The 20179-nt window shown below is 47.9% G+C and overlaps 1 protein-coding gene and 38 non-coding genes across 39 annotated transcripts in view; 12 read left to right on the top strand and 27 right to left on the bottom strand.

The window, feature by feature from the left end:
* The window catches only part of ldhd (lactate dehydrogenase D), a 98826-nt gene that overhangs the window by 78190 nt on the left and 457 nt on the right, over positions 1 to 20179 (bottom strand). The gene's annotated exons all lie outside the window — the stretch shown is intronic.
* Positions 569 to 640, bottom strand: trnad-guc (transfer RNA aspartic acid (anticodon GUC)). The gene has a single exon. It is a non-coding gene; the product is annotated as a tRNA-Asp (tRNA).
* Positions 1239 to 1321, bottom strand: trnal-cag (transfer RNA leucine (anticodon CAG)). The gene has a single exon. It is a non-coding gene; the product is annotated as a tRNA-Leu (tRNA).
* Positions 1466 to 1536, top strand: trnag-gcc (transfer RNA glycine (anticodon GCC)). Its single transcript has one exon. It is a non-coding gene; the product is annotated as a tRNA-Gly (tRNA).
* Positions 2157 to 2228, bottom strand: trnad-guc (transfer RNA aspartic acid (anticodon GUC)). The gene has a single exon. It is a non-coding gene; the product is annotated as a tRNA-Asp (tRNA).
* Positions 2503 to 2585, bottom strand: trnal-cag (transfer RNA leucine (anticodon CAG)). Its single transcript has one exon. It is a non-coding gene; the product is annotated as a tRNA-Leu (tRNA).
* On the top strand, positions 2730 to 2800 carry trnag-gcc (transfer RNA glycine (anticodon GCC)). The gene has a single exon. It is a non-coding gene; the product is annotated as a tRNA-Gly (tRNA).
* Positions 3421 to 3492, bottom strand: trnad-guc (transfer RNA aspartic acid (anticodon GUC)). The gene has a single exon. It is a non-coding gene; the product is annotated as a tRNA-Asp (tRNA).
* trnal-cag (transfer RNA leucine (anticodon CAG)) lies at positions 3929 to 4011 on the bottom strand. The gene has a single exon. It is a non-coding gene; the product is annotated as a tRNA-Leu (tRNA).
* On the top strand, positions 4156 to 4226 carry trnag-gcc (transfer RNA glycine (anticodon GCC)). Its single transcript has one exon. It is a non-coding gene; the product is annotated as a tRNA-Gly (tRNA).
* trnad-guc (transfer RNA aspartic acid (anticodon GUC)) lies at positions 4847 to 4918 on the bottom strand. The gene has a single exon. It is a non-coding gene; the product is annotated as a tRNA-Asp (tRNA).
* On the bottom strand, positions 5517 to 5599 carry trnal-cag (transfer RNA leucine (anticodon CAG)). Its single transcript has one exon. It is a non-coding gene; the product is annotated as a tRNA-Leu (tRNA).
* Positions 5744 to 5814, top strand: trnag-gcc (transfer RNA glycine (anticodon GCC)). Its single transcript has one exon. It is a non-coding gene; the product is annotated as a tRNA-Gly (tRNA).
* On the bottom strand, positions 6435 to 6506 carry trnad-guc (transfer RNA aspartic acid (anticodon GUC)). The gene has a single exon. It is a non-coding gene; the product is annotated as a tRNA-Asp (tRNA).
* Positions 7105 to 7187, bottom strand: trnal-cag (transfer RNA leucine (anticodon CAG)). Its single transcript has one exon. It is a non-coding gene; the product is annotated as a tRNA-Leu (tRNA).
* Positions 7332 to 7402, top strand: trnag-gcc (transfer RNA glycine (anticodon GCC)). Its single transcript has one exon. It is a non-coding gene; the product is annotated as a tRNA-Gly (tRNA).
* trnad-guc (transfer RNA aspartic acid (anticodon GUC)) lies at positions 8023 to 8094 on the bottom strand. The gene has a single exon. It is a non-coding gene; the product is annotated as a tRNA-Asp (tRNA).
* trnal-cag (transfer RNA leucine (anticodon CAG)) lies at positions 8369 to 8451 on the bottom strand. The gene has a single exon. It is a non-coding gene; the product is annotated as a tRNA-Leu (tRNA).
* trnag-gcc (transfer RNA glycine (anticodon GCC)) lies at positions 8596 to 8666 on the top strand. Its single transcript has one exon. It is a non-coding gene; the product is annotated as a tRNA-Gly (tRNA).
* trnad-guc (transfer RNA aspartic acid (anticodon GUC)) lies at positions 9287 to 9358 on the bottom strand. Its single transcript has one exon. It is a non-coding gene; the product is annotated as a tRNA-Asp (tRNA).
* trnal-cag (transfer RNA leucine (anticodon CAG)) lies at positions 9795 to 9877 on the bottom strand. Its single transcript has one exon. It is a non-coding gene; the product is annotated as a tRNA-Leu (tRNA).
* On the top strand, positions 10022 to 10092 carry trnag-gcc (transfer RNA glycine (anticodon GCC)). The gene has a single exon. It is a non-coding gene; the product is annotated as a tRNA-Gly (tRNA).
* On the bottom strand, positions 10713 to 10784 carry trnad-guc (transfer RNA aspartic acid (anticodon GUC)). Its single transcript has one exon. It is a non-coding gene; the product is annotated as a tRNA-Asp (tRNA).
* trnal-cag (transfer RNA leucine (anticodon CAG)) lies at positions 11383 to 11465 on the bottom strand. The gene has a single exon. It is a non-coding gene; the product is annotated as a tRNA-Leu (tRNA).
* On the top strand, positions 11610 to 11680 carry trnag-gcc (transfer RNA glycine (anticodon GCC)). Its single transcript has one exon. It is a non-coding gene; the product is annotated as a tRNA-Gly (tRNA).
* Positions 12301 to 12372, bottom strand: trnad-guc (transfer RNA aspartic acid (anticodon GUC)). The gene has a single exon. It is a non-coding gene; the product is annotated as a tRNA-Asp (tRNA).
* Positions 12971 to 13053, bottom strand: trnal-cag (transfer RNA leucine (anticodon CAG)). The gene has a single exon. It is a non-coding gene; the product is annotated as a tRNA-Leu (tRNA).
* Positions 13198 to 13268, top strand: trnag-gcc (transfer RNA glycine (anticodon GCC)). The gene has a single exon. It is a non-coding gene; the product is annotated as a tRNA-Gly (tRNA).
* Positions 13889 to 13960, bottom strand: trnad-guc (transfer RNA aspartic acid (anticodon GUC)). The gene has a single exon. It is a non-coding gene; the product is annotated as a tRNA-Asp (tRNA).
* trnal-cag (transfer RNA leucine (anticodon CAG)) lies at positions 14235 to 14317 on the bottom strand. Its single transcript has one exon. It is a non-coding gene; the product is annotated as a tRNA-Leu (tRNA).
* On the top strand, positions 14462 to 14532 carry trnag-gcc (transfer RNA glycine (anticodon GCC)). Its single transcript has one exon. It is a non-coding gene; the product is annotated as a tRNA-Gly (tRNA).
* Positions 15153 to 15224, bottom strand: trnad-guc (transfer RNA aspartic acid (anticodon GUC)). Its single transcript has one exon. It is a non-coding gene; the product is annotated as a tRNA-Asp (tRNA).
* Positions 15661 to 15743, bottom strand: trnal-cag (transfer RNA leucine (anticodon CAG)). Its single transcript has one exon. It is a non-coding gene; the product is annotated as a tRNA-Leu (tRNA).
* trnag-gcc (transfer RNA glycine (anticodon GCC)) lies at positions 15888 to 15958 on the top strand. The gene has a single exon. It is a non-coding gene; the product is annotated as a tRNA-Gly (tRNA).
* trnad-guc (transfer RNA aspartic acid (anticodon GUC)) lies at positions 16579 to 16650 on the bottom strand. The gene has a single exon. It is a non-coding gene; the product is annotated as a tRNA-Asp (tRNA).
* trnal-cag (transfer RNA leucine (anticodon CAG)) lies at positions 17249 to 17331 on the bottom strand. Its single transcript has one exon. It is a non-coding gene; the product is annotated as a tRNA-Leu (tRNA).
* Positions 17476 to 17546, top strand: trnag-gcc (transfer RNA glycine (anticodon GCC)). The gene has a single exon. It is a non-coding gene; the product is annotated as a tRNA-Gly (tRNA).
* Positions 18178 to 18249, bottom strand: trnad-guc (transfer RNA aspartic acid (anticodon GUC)). Its single transcript has one exon. It is a non-coding gene; the product is annotated as a tRNA-Asp (tRNA).
* trnal-cag (transfer RNA leucine (anticodon CAG)) lies at positions 18848 to 18930 on the bottom strand. Its single transcript has one exon. It is a non-coding gene; the product is annotated as a tRNA-Leu (tRNA).

Below are 20179 nucleotides of genomic sequence, written 5' to 3'. Positions count from 1 at the left end.
GATAGTAACTGCAGATACTGCAACAATTCATTGCATCAATCACACTGCAAAGCAGTCGATGAACTGCTGTTGGTGCTGAGCTGACCGCTACCTGATCTAATTGGGTGAATGCTAGTCAGCCAGTCGCCGTAGCTCCTGGACCTTCTTGCTACTGTACTCATTGCTTTCCCCTGCCAATTTTTTCCCCATTGCACACCAGTTGGTCCACTACAAAGCCTCTGAGGAGGTGAAATGACCTTCTCAGAGCTTACAAGATTACACCAGCAATCTTCTAGCAGATGTGTCTTCACCTTGCCAGCGCGTCATTCCGTATTGCACTCGGTGATGGAGCATTGGCGGAAACACTCTGAATTTTGTGTTCACTCTGAGTAATGGAATCAAACTGTGCTGTCTCAAATGACTGGTAATTAGGACGCATCGACGCAAAGGTTTGTGCTCCACATCATCTGAGAACTTGCTTATGTCTTCTTTTGAATTGCTTCTCGTTTGGACGGGCATGCACGATGTGGACGATGTGCCGCTTTGGTCTGTCCTGGCAAATTATCGGCAGCTGCTTGAAAACTCTACTCTCCCCGTCGGGGAATCGAACCCCGGTCTTACGCGTGACAGGCGGAGATACTGTCCACTATACTAACGAGGACTGCTGCGTGGGTGAGTTATGGCACGTCAATTGGACGGCAGGGCAGTTCTGAGGTTATGTCTTGCAGAAAAGGCTTTTACTTTGGCAACAGAGGACACTTTTTAAAGTATAGAGTTGTCACTGAGCTGTGAGTGATAAACATCCTCCTGCTCTGCTAAACTTGTACTGTGTAGAACGTGACAGATAGACAACTCACCAACTAATGGCAAATTCTTGGAATATCGATGCATGGGGTGTCTGGATTACAGGGTCCAATGTCAATCTAAAACACCAGTGTCAGAATTGGGATTCGAGTGATAAACATCCTCCTGCTCTGCTAAACGTGTACTGTCTAGAACGTGACAGATAGACAACTCACCAACTAATGGCAAATTCTTGGAATATCGATGCATGGGGTGTCTGGATTACAGGGTCCAATGTCAATCTAAAACACCAGTGTCAGAATTGGGATTCGAGTGATAAACATCGTCCTGCTCTGCTAAACGTGTACTGTCTAGAACGTGACAGATAGACAACTCACCAACTAATGGCAAATTCTTGGAATATCGATGCATGGGGTGTCTGGATTACAGGGTCCAATGTCAATCTAAAACACCAGTGTCAGAAGTGGGATTCGAACCCACGCCTCCAGAGGAGACTGCGACCTGAACGCAGCGCCTTGGACCGCTCGGCCATCCTGACTTAAGTCACGCAGCCCAACTGCATTTTCTGTGCCAGTACTTCAGTCGCGCCCAAGACAAGAAGTTCAGGGCAAAATTGCTGTTGCTGCAAACAAGTCAAGTTCATCCTGACACCGTGTCAGTCCACATTTGGCGAGGTCGTCAAGCATTGGTGGTTCAGTGGTAGAATTCTCGCCTGCCACGCGGGAGGCCCGGGTTCGATTCCCGGCCAATGCAGCAGCAAATTTTCACTGTTCATCGTATGACAGCAGGAGCAGTGTTAGCTATGGATAGTAACTGCAGATACTGCAACAATTCATTGCATCAATCACACTGCAAAGCAGTCGATGAACTGCTGTTGGTGCTGAGCTGACCGCTACCTGATCTAATTGGGTGAATGCTAGTCAGCCAGTCGCCGTAGCTCCTGGACCTTCTTGCTACTGTACTCATTGCTTTCCCCTGCCAATTTTTTCCCCATTGCACACCAGTTGGTCCACTACAAAGCCTCTGAGGAGGTGAAATGACCTTCTCAGAGCTTACAAGATTACACCAGCAATCTTCTAGCAGATGTGTCTTCACCTTGCCAGCGCGTCATTCCGTATTGCACTCGGTGATGGAGCATTGGCGGAAACACTCTGAATTTTGTGTTCACTCTGAGTAATGGAATCAAACTGTGCTGTCTCAAATGACTGGTAATTAGGACGCATCGACGCAAAGGTTTGTGCTCCACATCATCTGAGAACTTGCTTATGTCTTCTTTTGAATTGCTTCTCGTTTGGACGGGCATGCACGATGTGGACGATGTGCCGCTTTGGTCTGTCCTGGCAAATTATCGGCAGCTGCTTGAAAACTCTACTCTCCCCGTCGGGGAATCGAACCCCGGTCTTCCGCGTGACAGGCGGAGATACTGTCCACTATACTAACGAGGACTGCTGCGTGGGTGAGTTATGGCACGTCAATTGGACGGCAGGGCAGTTCTGAGGTTATGTCTTGCAGAAAAGGCTTTTACTTTGGCAACAGAGGACACTTTTTAAAGTATAGAGTTGTCACTGAGCTGTGAGTGATAAACATCCTCCTGCTCTGCTAAACTTGTACTGTGTAGAACGTGACAGATAGACAACTCACCAACTAATGGCAAATTCTTGGAATATCGATGCATGGGGTGTCTGGATTACAGGGTCCAATGTCAATCTAAAACACCAGTGTCAGAAGTGGGATTCGAACCCACGCCTCCAGAGGAGACTGCGACCTGAACGCAGCGCCTTGGACCGCTCGGCCATCCTGACTTAAGTCACGCAGCCCAACTGCATTTTCTGTGCCAGTACTTCAGTCGCGCCCAAGACAAGAAGTTCAGGGCAAAATTGCTGTTGCTGCAAACAAGTCAAGTTCATCCTGACACCGTGTCAGTCCACATTTGGCGAGGTCGTCAAGCATTGGTGGTTCAGTGGTAGAATTCTCGCCTGCCACGCGGGAGGCCCGGGTTCGATTCCCGGCCAATGCAGCAGCAAATTTTCACTGTTCATCGTATGACAGCAGGAGTAGTGTTAGCTATGGATAGTAACTGCAGATACTGCAACAATTCATTGCATCAATCACACTGCAAAGCAGTCGATGAACTGCTGTTGGTGCTGAGCTGACCGCTACCTGATCTAATTGGGTGAATGCTAGTCAGCCAGTCGCCGTAGCTCCTGGACCTTCTTGCTACTGTACTCATTGCTTTCCCCTGCCAATTTTTTCCCCATTGCACACCAGTTGGTCCACTACAAAGCCTCTGAGGAGGTGAAATGACCTTCTCAGAGCTTACAAGATTACACCAGCAATCTTCTAGCAGATGTGTCTTCACCTTGCCAGCGCGTCATTCCGTATTGCACTCGGTGATGGAGCATTGGCGGAAACACTCTGAATTTTGTGTTCACTCTGAGTAATGGAATCAAACTGTGCTGTCTGAAATGACTGGTAATTAGGACGCATCGACGCAAAGGTTTGTGCTCCACATCATCTGAGAACTTGCTTATGTCTTCTTTTGAATTGCTTCTCGTTTGGACGGGCATGCACGATGTGGACGATGTGCCGCTTTGGTCTGTCCTGGCAAATTATCGGCAGCTGCTTGAAAACTCTACTCTCCCCGTCGGGGAATCGAACCCCGGTCTTCCGCGTGACAGGCGGAGATACTGTCCACTATACTAACGAGGACTGCTGCGTGGGTGAGTTATGGCACGTCAATTGGACGGCAGGGCAGTTCTGAGGTTATGTCTTGCAGAAAAGGCTTTTACTTTGGCAACAGAGGACACTTTTTAAAGTATAGAGTTGTCACTGAGCTGTGAGTGATAAACATCCTCCTGCTCTGCTAAACTTGTACTGTGTAGAACGTGACAGATAGACAACTCACCAACTAATGGCAAATTCTTGGAATATCGATGCATGGGGTGTCTGGATTACAGGGTCCAATGTCAATCTAAAACACCAGTGTCAGAATTGGGATTCGAGTGATAAACATCCTCCTGCTCTGCTAAACGTGTACTGTCTAGAACGTGACAGATAGACAACTCACCAACTAATGGCAAATTCTTGGAATATCGATGCATGGGGTGTCTGGATTACAGGGTCCAATGTCAATCTAAAACACCAGTGTCAGAAGTGGGATTCGAACCCACGCCTCCAGAGGAGACTGCGACCTGAACGCAGCGCCTTGGACCGCTCGGCCATCCTGACTTAAGTCACGCAGCCCAACTGCATTTTGTGTGCCAGTACTTCAGTCGCGCCCAAGACAAGAAGTTCAGGGCAAAATTGCTGTTGCTGCAAACAAGTCAAGTTCATCCTGACACCGTGTCAGTCCACATTTGGCGAGGTCGTCAAGCATTGGTGGTTCAGTGGTAGAATTCTCGCCTGCCACGCGGGAGGCCCGGGTTCGATTCCCGGCCAATGCAGCAGCAAATTTTCACTGTTCATCGTATGACAGCAGGAGCAGTGTTAGCTATGGATAGTAACTGCAGATACTGCAACAATTCATTGCATCAATCACACTGCAAAGCAGTCGATGAACTGCTGTTGGTGCTGAGCTGACCGCTACCTCATCTAATTGGGTGAATGCTAGTCAGCCAGTCGCCGTAGCTCCTGGACCTTCTTGCTACTGTACTCATTGCTTTCCCCTGCCAATTTTTTCCCCATTGCACACCAGTTGGTCCACTACAAAGCCTCTGAGGAGGTGAAATGACCTTCTCAGAGCTTACAAGATTACACCAGCAATCTTCTAGCAGATGTGTCTTCACCTTGCCAGCGCGTCATTCCGTATTGCACTCGGTGATGGAGCATTGGCGGAAACACTCTGAATTTTGTGTTCACTCTGAGTAATGGAATCAAACTGTGCTGTCTCAAATGACTGGTAATTAGGACGCATCGACGCAAAGGTTTGTGCTCCACATCATCGGAGAACTTGCTTATGTCTTCTTTTGAATTGCTTCTCGTTTGGACGGGCATGCACGATGTGGACGATGTGCCGCTTTGGTCTGTCCTGGCAAATTATCGGCAGCTGCTTGAAAACTCTACTCTCCCCGTCGGGGAATCGAACCCCGGTCTTCCGCGTGACAGGCGGAGATACTGTCCACTATACTAACGAGGACTGCTGCGTGGGTGAGTTATGGCACGTCAATTGGACGGCAGGGCAGTTCTGAGGTTATGTCTTGCAGAAAAGGCTTTTACTTTGGCAACAGAGGACACTTTTTAAAGTATAGAGTTGTCACTGAGCTGTGAGTGATAAACATCCTCCTGCTCTGCTAAACTTGTACTGTGTAGAACATGACAGATAGACAACTCACCAACTAATGGCAAATTCTTGGAATATCGATGCATGGGGTGTCTGGATTACAGGGTCCAATGTCAATCTAAAACACCAGTGTCAGAATTGGGATTCGAGTGATAAACATCCTCCTGCTCTGCTAAACGTGTACTGTCTAGAACGTGACAGATAGACAACTCACCAACTAATGGCAAATTCTTGGAATATCGATGCATGGGGTGTCTGGATTACAGGGTCCAATGTCAATCTAAAACACCAGTGTCAGAATTGGGATTCGAGTGATAAACATCGTCCTGCTCTGCTAAACGTGTACTGTCTAGAACGTGACAGATAGACAACTCACCAACTAATGGCAAATTCTTGGAATATCGATGCATGGGGTGTCTGGATTACAGGGTCCAATGTCAATCTAAAACACCAGTGTCAGAAGTGGGATTCGAACCCACGCCTCCAGAGGAGACTGCGACCTGAACGCAGCGCCTTGGACCGCTCGGCCATCCTGACTTAAGTCACGCAGCCCAACTGCATTTTGTGTGCCAGTACTTCAGTCGCGCCCAAGACAAGAAGTTCAGGGCAAAATTGCTGTTGCTGCAAACAAGTCAAGTTCATCCTGACACCGTGTCAGTCCACATTTGGCGAGGTCGTCAAGCATTGGTGGTTCAGTGGTAGAATTCTCGCCTGCCACGCGGGAGGCCCGGGTTCGATTCCCGGCCAATGCAGCAGCAAATTTTCACTGTTCATCGTATGACAGCAGGAGCAGTGTTAGCTATGGATAGTAACTGCAGATACTGCAACAATTCATTGCATCAATCACACTGCAAAGCAGTCGATGAACTGCTGTTGGTGCTGAGCTGACCGCTACCTGATCTAATTGGGTGAATGCTAGTCAGCCAGTCGCCGTAGCTCCTGGACCTTCTTGCTACTGTACTCATTGCTTTCCCCTGCCAATTTTTTCCCCATTGCACACCAGTTGGTCCACTACAAAGCCTCTGAGGAGGTGAAATGACCTTCTCAGAGCTTACAAGATTACACCAGCAATCTTCTAGCAGATGTGTCTTCACCTTGCCAGCGCGTCATTCCGTATTGCACTCGGTGATGGAGCATTGGCGGAAACACTCTGAATTTTGTGTTCACTCTGAGTAATGGAATCAAACTGTGCTGTCTCAAATGACTGGTAATTAGGACGCATCGACGCAAAGGTTTGTGCTCCACATCATCTGAGAACTTGCTTATGTCTTCTTTTGAATTGCTTCTCGTTTGGACGGGCATGCACGATGTGGACGATGTGCCGCTTTGGTCTGTCCTGGCAAATTATCGGCAGCTGCTTGAAAACTCTACTCTCCCCGTCGGGGAATCGAACCCCGGTCTTCCGCGTGACAGGCGGAGATACTGTCCACTATACTAACGAGGACTGCTGCGTGGGTGAGTTATGGCACGTCAATTGGACGGCAGGGCAGTTCTGAGGTTATGTCTTGCAGAAAAGGCTTTTACTTTGGCAACAGAGGACACTTTTTAAAGTATAGAGTTGTCACTGAGCTGTGAGTGATAAACATCCTCCTGCTCTGCTAAACTTGTACTGTGTAGAACGTGACAGATAGACAACTCACCAACTAATGGCAAATTCTTGGAATATCGATGCATGGGGTGTCTGGATTACAGGGTCCAATGTCAATCTAAAACACCAGTGTCAGAATTGGGATTCGAGTGATAAACATCCTCCTGCTCTGCTAAACGTGTACTGTCTAGAACGTGACAGATAGACAACTCACCAACTAATGGCAAATTCTTGGAATATCGATGCATGGGGTGTCTGGATTACAGGGTCCAATGTCAATCTAAAACACCAGTGTCAGAATTGGGATTCGAGTGATAAACATCGTCCTGCTCTGCTAAACGTGTACTGTCTAGAACGTGACAGATAGACAACTCACCAACTAATGGCAAATTCTTGGAATATCGATGCATGGGGTGTCTGGATTACAGGGTCCAATGTCAATCTAAAACACCAGTGTCAGAAGTGGGATTCGAACCCACGCCTCCAGAGGAGACTGCGACCTGAACGCAGCGCCTTGGACCGCTCGGCCATCCTGACTTAAGTCACGCAGCCCAACTGCATTTTCTGTGCCAGTACTTCAGTCGCGCCCAAGACAAGAAGTTCAGGGCAAAATTGCTGTTGCTGCAAACAAGTCAAGTTCATCCTGACACCGTGTCAGTCCACATTTGGCGAGGTCGTCAAGCATTGGTGGTTCAGTGGTAGAATTCTCGCCTGCCACGCGGGAGGCCCGGGTTCGATTCCCGGCCAATGCAGCAGCAAATTTTCACTGTTCATCGTATGACAGCAGGAGCAGTGTTAGCTATGGATAGTAACTGCAGATACTGCAACAATTCATTGCATCAATCACACTGCAAAGCAGTCGATGAACTGCTGTTGGTGCTGAGCTGACCGCTACCTGATCTAATTGGGTGAATGCTAGTCAGCCAGTCGCCGTAGCTCCTGGACCTTCTTGCTACTGTACTCATTGCTTTCCCCTGCCAATTTTTTCCCCATTGCACACCAGTTGGTCCACTACAAAGCCTCTGAGGAGGTGAAATGACCTTCTCAGAGCTTACAAGATTACACCAGCAATCTTCTAGCAGATGTGTCTTCACCTTGCCAGCGCGTCATTCCGTATTGCACTCGGTGATGGAGCATTGGCGGAAACACTCTGAATTTTGTGTTCACTCTGAGTAATGGAATCAAACTGTGCTGTCTCAAATGACTGGTAATTAGGACGCATCGACGCAAAGGTTTGTGCTCCACATCATCTGAGAACTTGCTTATGTCTTCTTTTGAATTGCTTCTCGTTTGGACGGGCATGCACGATGTGGACGATGTGCCGCTTTGGTCTGTCCTGGCAAATTATCGGCAGCTGCTTGAAAACTCTACTCTCCCCGTCGGGGAATCGAACCCCGGTCTTCCGCGTGACAGGCGGAGATACTGTCCACTATACTAACGAGGACTGCTGCGTGGGTGAGTTATGGCACGTCAATTGGACGGCAGGGCAGTTCTGAGGTTATGTCTTGCAGAAAAGGCTTTTACTTTGGCAACAGAGGACACTTTTTAAAGTATAGAGTTGTCACTGAGCTGTGAGTGATAAACATCCTCCTGCTCTGCTAAACTTGTACTGTGTAGAACGTGACAGATAGACAACTCACCAACTAATGGCAAATTCTTGGAATATCGATGCATGGGGTGTCTGGATTACAGGGTCCAATGTCAATCTAAAACACCAGTGTCAGAAGTGGGATTCGAACCCACGCCTCCAGAGGAGACTGCGACCTGAACGCAGCGCCTTGGACCGCTCGGCCATCCTGACTTAAGTCACGCAGCCCAACTGCATTTTCTGTGCCAGTACTTCAGTCGCGCCCAAGACAAGAAGTTCAGGGCAAAATTGCTGTTGCTGCAAACAAGTCAAGTTCATCCTGACACCGTGTCAGTCCACATTTGGCGAGGTCGTCAAGCATTGGTGGTTCAGTGGTAGAATTCTCGCCTGCCACGCGGGAGGCCCGGGTTCGATTCCCGGCCAATGCAGCAGCAAATTTTCACTGTTCATCGTATGACAGCAGGAGCAGTGTTAGCTATGGATAGTAACTGCAGATACTGCAACAATTCATTGCATCAATCACACTGCAAAGCAGTCGATGAACTGCTGTTGGTGCTGAGCTGACCGCTACCTGATCTAATTGGGTGAATGCTAGTCAGCCAGTCGCCGTAGCTCCTGGACCTTCTTGCTACTGTACTCATTGCTTTCCCCTGCCAATTTTTTCCCCATTGCACACCAGTTGGTCCACTACAAAGCCTCTGAGGAGGTGAAATGACCTTCTCAGAGCTTACAAGATTACACCAGCAATCTTCTAGCAGATGTGTCTTCACCTTGCCAGCGCGTCATTCCGTATTGCACTCGGTGATGGAGCATTGGCGGAAACACTCTGAATTTTGTGTTCACTCTGAGTAATGGAATCAAACTGTGCTGTCTCAAATGACTGGTAATTAGGACGCATCGACGCAAAGGTTTGTGCTCCACATCATCTGAGAACTTGCTTATGTCTTCTTTTGAATTGCTTCTCGTTTGGACGGGCATGCACGATGTGGACGATGTGCCGCTTTGGTCTGTCCTGGCAAATTATCGGCAGCTGCTTGAAAACTCTACTCTCCCCGTCGGGGAATCGAACCCCGGTCTTCCGCGTGACAGGCGGAGATACTGTCCACTATACTAACGAGGACTGCTGCGTGGGTGAGTTATGGCACGTCAATTGGACGGCAGGGCAGTTCTGAGGTTATGTCTTGCAGAAAAGGCTTTTACTTTGGCAACAGAGGACACTTTTTAAAGTATAGAGTTGTCACTGAGCTGTGAGTGATAAACATCCTCCTGCTCTGCTAAACTTGTACTGTGTAGAACGTGACAGATAGACAACTCACCAACTAATGGCAAATTCTTGGAATATCGATGCATGGGGTGTCTGGATTACAGGGTCCAATGTCAATCTAAAACACCAGTGTCAGAATTGGGATTCGAGTGATAAACATCCTCCTGCTCTGCTAAACGTGTACTGTCTAGAACGTGACAGATAGACAACTCACCAACTAATGGCAAATTCTTGGAATATCGATGCATGGGGTGTCTGGATTACAGGGTCCAATGTCAATCTAAAACACCAGTGTCAGAAGTGGGATTCGAACCCACGCCTCCAGAGGAGACTGCGACCTGAACGCAGCGCCTTGGACCGCTCGGCCATCCTGACTTAAGTCACGCAGCCCAACTGCATTTTGTGTGCCAGTACTTCAGTCGCGCCCAAGACAAGAAGTTCAGGGCAAAATTGCTGTTGCTGCAAACAAGTCAAGTTCATCCTGACACCGTGTCAGTCCACATTTGGCGAGGTCGTCAAGCATTGGTGGTTCAGTGGTAGAATTCTCGCCTGCCACGCGGGAGGCCCGGGTTCGATTCCCGGCCAATGCAGCAGCAAATTTTCACTGTTCATCGTATGACAGCAGGAGCAGTGTTAGCTATGGATAGTAACTGCAGATACTGCAACAATTCATTGCATCAATCACACTGCAAAGCAGTCGATGAACTGCTGTTGGTGCTGAGCTGACCGCTACCTCATCTAATTGGGTGAATGCTAGTCAGCCAGTCGCCGTAGCTCCTGGACCTTCTTGCTACTGTACTCATTGCTTTCCCCTGCCAATTTTTTCCCCATTGCACACCAGTTGGTCCACTACAAAGCCTCTGAGGAGGTGAAATGACCTTCTCAGAGCTTACAAGATTACACCAGCAATCTTCTAGCAGATGTGTCTTCACCTTGCCAGCGCGTCATTCCGTATTGCACTCGGTGATGGAGCATTGGCGGAAACACTCTGAATTTTGTGTTCACTCTGAGTAATGGAATCAAACTGTGCTGTCTCAAATGACTGGTAATTAGGACGCATCGACGCAAAGGTTTGTGCTCCACATCATCGGAGAACTTGCTTATGTCTTCTTTTGAATTGCTTCTCGTTTGGACGGGCATGCACGATGTGGACGATGTGCCGCTTTGGTCTGTCCTGGCAAATTATCGGCAGCTGCTTGAAAACTCTACTCTCCCCGTCGGGGAATCGAACCCCGGTCTTCCGCGTGACAGGCGGAGATACTGTCCACTATACTAACGAGGACTGCTGCGTGGGTGAGTTATGGCACGTCAATTGGACGGCAGGGCAGTTCTGAGGTTATGTCTTGCAGAAAAGGCTTTTACTTTGGCAACAGAGGACACTTTTTAAAGTATAGAGTTGTCACTGAGCTGTGAGTGATAAACATCCTCCTGCTCTGCTAAACTTGTACTGTGTAGAACGTGACAGATAGACAACTCACCAACTAATGGCAAATTCTTGGAATATCGATGCATGGGGTGTCTGGATTACAGGGTCCAATGTCAATCTAAAACACCAGTGTCAGAATTGGGATTCGAGTGATAAACATCCTCCTGCTCTGCTAAACGTGTACTGTCTAGAACGTGACAGATAGACAACTCACCAACTAATGGCAAATTCTTGGAATATCGATGCATGGGGTGTCTGGATTACAGGGTCCAATGTCAATCTAAAACACCAGTGTCAGAATTGGGATTCGAGTGATAAACATCGTCCTGCTCTGCTAAACGTGTACTGTCTAGAACGTGACAGATAGACAACTCACCAACTAATGGCAAATTCTTGGAATATCGATGCATGGGGTGTCTGGATTACAGGGTCCAATGTCAATCTAAAACACCAGTGTCAGAAGTGGGATTCGAACCCACGCCTCCAGAGGAGACTGCGACCTGAACGCAGCGCCTTGGACCGCTCGGCCATCCTGACTTAAGTCACGCAGCCCAACTGCATTTTGTGTGCCAGTACTTCAGTCGCGCCCAAGACAAGAAGTTCAGGGCAAAATTGCTGTTGCTGCAAACAAGTCAAGTTCATCCTGACACCGTGTCAGTCCACATTTGGCGAGGTCGTCAAGCATTGGTGGTTCAGTGGTAGAATTCTCGCCTGCCACGCGGGAGGCCCGGGTTCGATTCCCGGCCAATGCAGCAGCAAATTTTCACTGTTCATCGTATGACAGCAGGAGCAGTGTTAGCTATGGATAGTAACTGCAGATACTGCAACAATTCATTGCATCAATCACACTGCAAAGCAGTCGATGAACTGCTGTTGGTGCTGAGCTGACCGCTACCTGATCTAATTGGGTGAATGCTAGTCAGCCAGTCGCCGTAGCTCCTGGACCTTCTTGCTACTGTACTCATTGCTTTCCCCTGCCAATTTTTTCCCCATTGCACACCAGTTGGTCCACTACAAAGCCTCTGAGGAGGTGAAATGACCTTCTCAGAGCTTACAAGATTACACCAGCAATCTTCTAGCAGATGTGTCTTCACCTTGCCAGCGCGTCATTCCGTATTGCACTCGGTGATGGAGCATTGGCGGAAACACTCTGAATTTTGTGTTCACTCTGAGTAATGGAATCAAACTGTGCTGTCTCAAATGACTGGTAATTAGGACGCATCGACGCAAAGGTTTGTGCTCCACATCATCTGAGAACTTGCTTATGTCTTCTTTTGAATTGCTTCTCGTTTGGACGGGCATGCACGATGTGGACGATGTGCCGCTTTGGTCTGTCCTGGCAAATTATCGGCAGCTGCTTGAAAACTCTACTCTCCCCGTCGGGGAATCGAACCCCGGTCTTCCGCGTGACAGGCGGAGATACTGTCCACTATACTAACGAGGACTGCTGCGTGGGTGAGTTATGGCACGTCAATTGGACGGCAGGGCAGTTCTGAGGTTATGTCTTGCAGAAAAGGCTTTTACTTTGGCAACAGAGGACACTTTTTAAAGTATAGAGTTGTCACTGAGCTGTGAGTGATAAACATCCTCCTGCTCTGCTAAACTTGTACTGTGTAGAACGTGACAGATAGACAACTCACCAACTAATGGCAAATTCTTGGAATATCGATGCATGGGGTGTCTGGATTACAGGGTCCAATGTCAATCTAAAACACCAGTGTCAGAATTGGGATTCGAGTGATAAACATCCTCCTGCTCTGCTAAACGTGTACTGTCTAGAACGTGACAGATAGACAACTCACCAACTAATGGCAAATTCTTGGAATATCGATGCATGGGGTGTCTGGATTACAGGGTCCAATGTCAATCTAAAACACCAGTGTCAGAATTGGGATTCGAGTGATAAACATCGTCCTGCTCTGCTAAACGTGTACTGTCTAGAACGTGACAGATAGACAACTCACCAACTAATGGCAAATTCTTGGAATATCGATGCATGGGGTGTCTGGATTACAGGGTCCAATGTCAATCTAAAACACCAGTGTCAGAAGTGGGATTCGAACCCACGCCTCCAGAGGAGACTGCGACCTGAACGCAGCGCCTTGGACCGCTCGGCCATCCTGACTTAAGTCACGCAGCCCAACTGCATTTTCTGTGCCAGTACTTCAGTCGCGCCCAAGACAAGAAGTTCAGGGCAAAATTGCTGTTGCTGCAAACAAGTCAAGTTCATCCTGACACCGTGTCAGTCCACATTTGGCGAGGTCGTCAAGCATTGGTGGTTCAGTGGTAGAATTCTCGCCTGCCACGCGGGAGGCCCGGGTTCGATTCCCGGCCAATGCAGCAGCAAATTTTCACTGTTCATCGTATGACAGCAGGAGCAGTGTTAGCTATGGATAGTAACTGCAGATACTGCAACAATTCATTGCATCAATCACACTGCAAAGCAGTCGATGAACTGCTGTTGGTGCTGAGCTGACCGCTACCTGATCTAATTGGGTGAATGCTAGTCAGCCAGTCGCCGTAGCTCCTGGACCTTCTTGCTACTGTACTCATTGCTTTCCCCTGCCAATTTTTTCCCCATTGCACACCAGTTGGTCCACTACAAAGCCTCTGAGGAGGTGAAATGACCTTCTCAGAGCTTACAAGATTACACCAGCAATCTTCTAGCAGATGTGTCTTCACCTTGCCAGCGCGTCATTCCGTATTGCACTCGGTGATGGAGCATTGGCGGAAACACTCTGAATTTTGTGTTCACTCTGAGTAATGGAATCAAACTGTGCTGTCTCAAATGACTGGTAATTAGGACGCATCGACGCAAAGGTTTGTGCTCCACATCATCTGAGAACTTGCTTATGTCTTCTTTTGAATTGCTTCTCGTTTGGACGGGCATGCACGATGTGGACGATGTGCCGCTTTGGTCTGTCCTGGCAAATTATCGGCAGCTGCTTGAAAACTCTACTCTCCCCGTCGGGGAATCGAACCCCGGTCTTCCGCGTGACAGGCGGAGATACTGTCCACTATACTAACGAGGACTGCTGCGTGGGTGAGTTATGGCACGTCAATTGGACGGCAGGGCAGTTCTGAGGTTATGTCTTGCAGAAAAGGCTTTTACTTTGGCAACAGAGGACACTTTTTAAAGTATAGAGTTGTCACTGAGCTGTGAGTGATAAACATCCTCCTGCTCTGCTAAACTTGTACTGTGTAGAACGTGACAGATAGACAACTCACCAACTAATGGCAAATTCTTGGAATATCGATGCATGGGGTGTCTGGATTACAGGGTCCAATGTCAATCTAAAACACCAGTGTCAGAAGTGGGATTCGAACCCACGCCTCCAGAGGAGACTGCGACCTGAACGCAGCGCCTTGGACCGCTCGGCCATCCTGACTTAAGTCACGCAGCCCAACTGCATTTTGTGTGCCAGTACTTCAGTCGCGCCCAAGACAAGAAGTTCAGGGCAAAATTGCTGTTGCTGCAAACAAGTCAAGTTCATCCTGACACCGTGTCAGTCCACATTTGGCGAGGTCGTCAAGCATTGGTGGTTCAGTGGTAGAATTCTCGCCTGCCACGCGGGAGGCCCGGGTTCGATTCCCGGCCAATGCAGCAGCAAATTTTCACTGTTCATCGTATGACAGCAGGAGCAGTGTTAGCTATGGATAGTAACTGCAGATACTGCAACAATTCATTGCATCAATCACACTGCAAAGCAGTCGATGAACTGCTGTTGGTGCTGAGCTGACCGCTACCTGATCTAATTGGGTGAATGCTAGTCAGCCAGTCGCCGTAGCTCCTGGACCTTCTTGCTACTGTACTCATTGCTTTCCCCTGCCAATTTTTTCCCCATTGCACACCAGTTGGTCCACTACAAAGCCTCTGAGGAGGTGAAATGACCTTCTCAGAGCTTACAAGATTACACCAGCAATCTTCTAGCAGATGTGTCTTCACCTTGCCAGCGCGTCATTCCGTATTGCACTCGGTGATGGAGCATTGGCGGAAACACTCTGAATTTTGTGTTCACTCTGAGTAATGGAATCAAACTGTGCTGTCTCAAATGACTGGTAATTAGGACGCATCGACGCAAAGGTTTGTGCTCCACATCATCTGAGAACTTGCTTATGTCTTCTTTTGAATTGCTTCTCGTTTGGACGGGCATGCACGATGTGGACGATGTGCCGCTTTGGTCTGTCCTGGCAAATTATCGGCAGCTGCTTGAAAACTCTACTCTCCCCGTCGGGGAATCGAACCCCGGTCTTCCGCGTGACAGGCGGAGATACTGTCCACTATACTAACGAGGACTGCTGCGTGGGTGAGTTATGGCACGTCAATTGGACGGCAGGGCAGTTCTGAGGTTATGTCTTGCAGAAAAGGCTTTTACTTTGGCAACAGAGGACACTTTTTAAAGTATAGAGTTGTCACTGAGCTGTGAGTGATAAACATCCTCCTGCTCTGCTAAACTTGTACTGTGTAGAACGTGACAGATAGACAACTCACCAACTAATGGCAAATTCTTGGAATATCGATGCATGGGGTGTCTGGATTACAGGGTCCAATGTCAATCTAAAACACCAGTGTCAGAATTGGGATTCGAGTGATAAACATCCTCCTGCTCTGCTAAACGTGTACTGTCTAGAACGTGACAGATAGACAACTCACCAACTAATGGCAAATTCTTGGAATATCGATGCATGGGGTGTCTGGATTACAGGGTCCAATGTCAATCTAAAACACCAGTGTCAGAAGTGGGATTCGAACCCACGCCTCCAGAGGAGACTGCGACCTGAACGCAGCGCCTTGGACCGCTCGGCCATCCTGACTTAAGTCACGCAGCCCAACTGCATTTTGTGTGCCAGTACTTCAGTCGCGCCCAAGACAAGAAGTTCAGGGCAAAATTGCTGTTGCTGCAAACAAGTCAAGTTCATCCTGACACCGTGTCAGTCCACATTTGGCGAGGTCGTCAAGCATTGGTGGTTCAGTGGTAGAATTCTCGCCTGCCACGCGGGAGGCCCGGGTTCGATTCCCGGCCAATGCAGCAGCAAATTTTCACTGTTCATCGTATGACAGCAGGAGCAGTGTTAGCTATGGATAGTAACTGCAGATACTGCAACAATTCATTGCATCAATCACACTGCAAAGCAGTCGATGAACTGCTGTTGGTGCTGAGCTGACCGCTACCTCATCTAATTGGGTGAATGCTAGTCAGCCAGTCGCCGTAGCTCCTGGACCTTCTTGCTACTGTACTCATTGCTTTCCCCTGCCAATTTTTTCCCCATTGCACACCAGTTGGTCCACTACAAAGCCTCTGAGGAGGTGAAATGACCTTCTCAGAGCTTACAAGATTACACCAGCAATCTTCTAGCAGATGTGTCTTCACCTTGCCAGCGCGTCATTCCGTATTGCACTCGGTGATGGAGCATTGGCGGAAACACTCTGAATTTTGTGTTCACTCTGAGTAATGGAATCAAACTGTGCTGTCTCAAATGACTGGTAATTAGGACGCATCGACGCAAAGGTTTGTGCTCCACATCATCTGAGAACTTGCTTATGTCTTCTTTTGAATTGCTTCTCGTTTGGACGGGCATGCACGATGTGGACGATGTGCCGCTTTGGTCTGTCCTGGCAAATTATCGGCAGCTGCTTGAAAACTCTACTCTCCCCGTCGGGGAATCGAACCCCGGTCTTCCGCGTGACAGGCGGAGATACTGTCCACTATACTAACGAGGACTGCTGCGTGGGTGAGTTATGGCACGTCAATTGGACGGCAGGGCAGTTCTGAGGTTATGTCTTGCAGAAAAGGCTTTTACTTTGGCAACAGAGGACACTTTTTAAAGTATAGAGTTGTCACTGAGCTGTGAGTGATAAACATCCTCCTGCTCTGCTAAACTTGTACTGTGTAGAACGTGACAGATAGACAACTCACCAACTAATGGCAAATTCTTGGAATATCGATGCATGGGGTGTCTGGATTACAGGGTCCAATGTCAATCTAAAACACCAGTGTCAGAATTGGGATTCGAGTGATAAACATCCTCCTGCTCTGCTAAACGTGTACTGTCTAGAACGTGACAGATAGACAACTCACCAACTAATGGCAAATTCTTGGAATATCGATGCATGGGGTGTCTGGATTACAGGGTCCAATGTCAATCTAAAACACCAGTGTCAGAATTGGGATTCGAGTGATAAACATCGTCCTGCTCTGCTAAACGTGTACTGTCTAGAACGTGACAGATAGACAACTCACCAACTAATGGCAAATTCTTGGAATATCGATGCATGGGGTGTCTGGATTACAGGGTCCAATGTCAATCTAAAACACCAGTGTCAGAAGTGGGATTCGAACCCACGCCTCCAGAGGAGACTGCGACCTGAACGCAGCGCCTTGGACCGCTCGGCCATCCTGACTTAAGTCACGCAGCCCAACTGCATTTTGTGTGCCAGTACTTCAGTCGCGCCCAAGACAAGAAGTTCAGGGCAAAATTGCTGTTGCTGCAAACAAGTCAAGTTCATCCTGACACCGTGTCAGTCCACATTTGGCGAGGTCGTCAAGCATTGGTGGTTCAGTGGTAGAATTCTCGCCTGCCACGCGGGAGGCCCGGGTTCGATTCCCGGCCAATGCAGCAGCAAATTTTCACTGTTCATCGTATGACAGCAGGAGCAGTGTTAGCTATGGATAGTAACTGCAGATACTGCAACAATTCATTGCATCAATCACACTGCAAAGCAGTCGATGAACTGCTGTTGGTGCTGAGCTGACCGCTACCTCATCTAATTGGGTGAATGCTAGTCAGCCAGTCGCCGTAGCTCCTGGACCTTCTTGCTACTGTACTCATTGCTTTCCCCTGCCAATTTTTTCCCCATTGCACACCAGTTGGTCCACTACAAAGCCTCTGAGGAGGTGAAATGACCTTCTCAGAGCTTACAAGATTACACCAGCAATCTTCTAGCAGATGTGTCTTCACCTTGCCAGCGCGTCATTCCGTATTGCACTCGGTGATGGAGCATTGGCGGAAACCGGGCGGAAACACTCTGAATTTTGTGTTCACTTTGAGTAATGGAATCAAACTGTGCTGTCTCAAATGACTGGTAATTAGGACGCATCGACGCAAAGGTTTGTGCTTCACATCATCTGAGAACTTGCTTATGTCTTCTTTTGAATTGCTTCTCGTTTGGACGGGCATGCACGATGTGGACGATGTGCCGCTTTGGTCTGTCCTGGCAAATTATCGGCAGCTGCTTGAAAACTCGACTCTCCCCGTCGGGGAATCGAACCCCGGTCTTCCGCGTGACAGGCGGAGATACTGTCCACTATACTAACGAGGACTGCTGCGTGGGTGAGTTATGGCACGTCAATTGGACGGCAGGGCAGTTCTGAGGTTATGTCTTGCAGAAAAGGCTTTTACTTTGGCAACAGAGGACACTTTTTAAAGTATAGAGTTGTCACTGAGCTGTGAGTGATAAACATCCTCCTGCTCTGCTAAACTTGTACTGTCTAGAACGTGACAGATAGACAACTCACCAACTAATGGCAAATTCTTGGAATATCGATGCATGGGGTGTCTGGATTACAGGGTCCAATGTCAATCTAAAACACCAGTGTCAGAAATGGGATTCGAGTGATAAACATCCTCCTGCTCTGCTAAACGTGTACTGTCTAGAACGTGACAGATAGACAACTCACCAACTAATGGCAAATTCTTGGAATATCAATGCATGGGGTGTCTGGATTACAGGGTCCAATGTCAATCTAAAACACCAGTGTCAGAATTGGGATTCGAGTGATAAACATCCTCCTGATCTGCTAAACGTGTACTGTCTAGAACGTGACAGATAGACAACTCACCAACTAATGGCAAATTCTTGGAATATCGATGCATGGGGTGTCTGGATTACAGGGTCCAATGTCAATCTAAAACACCAGTGTCAGAAGTGGGATTCAAACCCACGCCTCCAGAGGAGACTGCGACCTGAACGCAGCGCCTTGGACCGCTCGGCCATCCTGACTTAAGGCGATGGCGTCATATGCACCGGATGTCTTGCGAGACCACACGGTATTTCAGTGATCGCGCGATATTTCGACAATGTTTACAGCAGTGGGGTAATTTACCAGATACACTGGTGGTCCCGTTAGCGCCTGTACTAAGCCATTCGGCTGATGGCTCTAACTCCACTATTTTCCAACCAAATGAAAATAAACGGCTGAGGTGGTGTTTAGATAGACCTCATGGTGCATATGACGCTAGGTCGAAATTACGCCAAACCATCGCTTCAAGTCACGCAGCCCAAAATCAGTATTCAGTATATCAACAGAAACTACACATTTCAAGCATAGTCCCTTACACAAATAAAATAATGCAGCAAATTATATATCGTAACTGCCACGCAAAGCCTGCCACAATGCATGCTACCTGTGGATGTAACTGGTAACCAGTTTCTGGTTTTGGATTTTCGCCTCTCCGTCTTACGTTCTTATATCCACTGCTGGATTTAGCTTCAGGAAATCATTATTAATCAGTTGTCCTTCTTAGGATTTATATCCTATATATGCTTGTCAGTAAATTGATATGATCTGATGTAAATTAGCTAATACATACATAGGAGAATACATACAAACTTTGGGCAATACATTCTGTATTAGTTGTCCTGAGGTAGACTTTATACCTGCCATACGGGAGACCAGAGGCCTGTACTACGAAACTGGATTAACATACCCAGGATATCTCTCCCTTACCTGGGTTGATTTACCCAGACATTCGCAATCTGGATAAGCCGTACTACTAAACTGGTTATCAACTATGTAATTTAACCCAGGGTATTCCAATCGGGATCACTTATGTGAGTGCGCAGTGATCCTGATTGGAAAACTCTGGGTTCAATTACCGAGTTGATAACCAGCTTCGTAGTACCGTTTATCCTAGATTGTGAATGTCTGGGTAAATCAACCCAGGTAATGGAGAGATATCCTGGGTATGTTAATCCAGCTTCGTAGTGCAAGCCCAAGGCCTCTGGGTTCAATGCCCAACCATTGTAGCTTGTTCTTTGTTTTGCAAATTTATATGCAAGTATCCAACAAGGTGAACAGACATTTTTGTAAGTTAAGTACTAACGCCATTCGTGTAACTTAAGGTTATTTGACCCCTAACAGCAACCAGCAAGTGAAGAGGTCATCATGAGGTCAGTAGATTGCACAGTTTACATTAACATTAAACTTAAGGTTTGCCAGATTTAAATGTTCATCATATACAGAAGATCA

This window comes from Scomber japonicus, chromosome 5 (assembly GCF_027409825.1).
Source record: "Scomber japonicus isolate fScoJap1 chromosome 5, fScoJap1.pri, whole genome shotgun sequence".
Lineage (NCBI taxonomy): Eukaryota > Metazoa > Chordata > Actinopteri > Scombriformes > Scombridae > Scomber > Scomber japonicus.
This window is presented reverse-complemented; position numbering and strand designations above follow the sequence as displayed.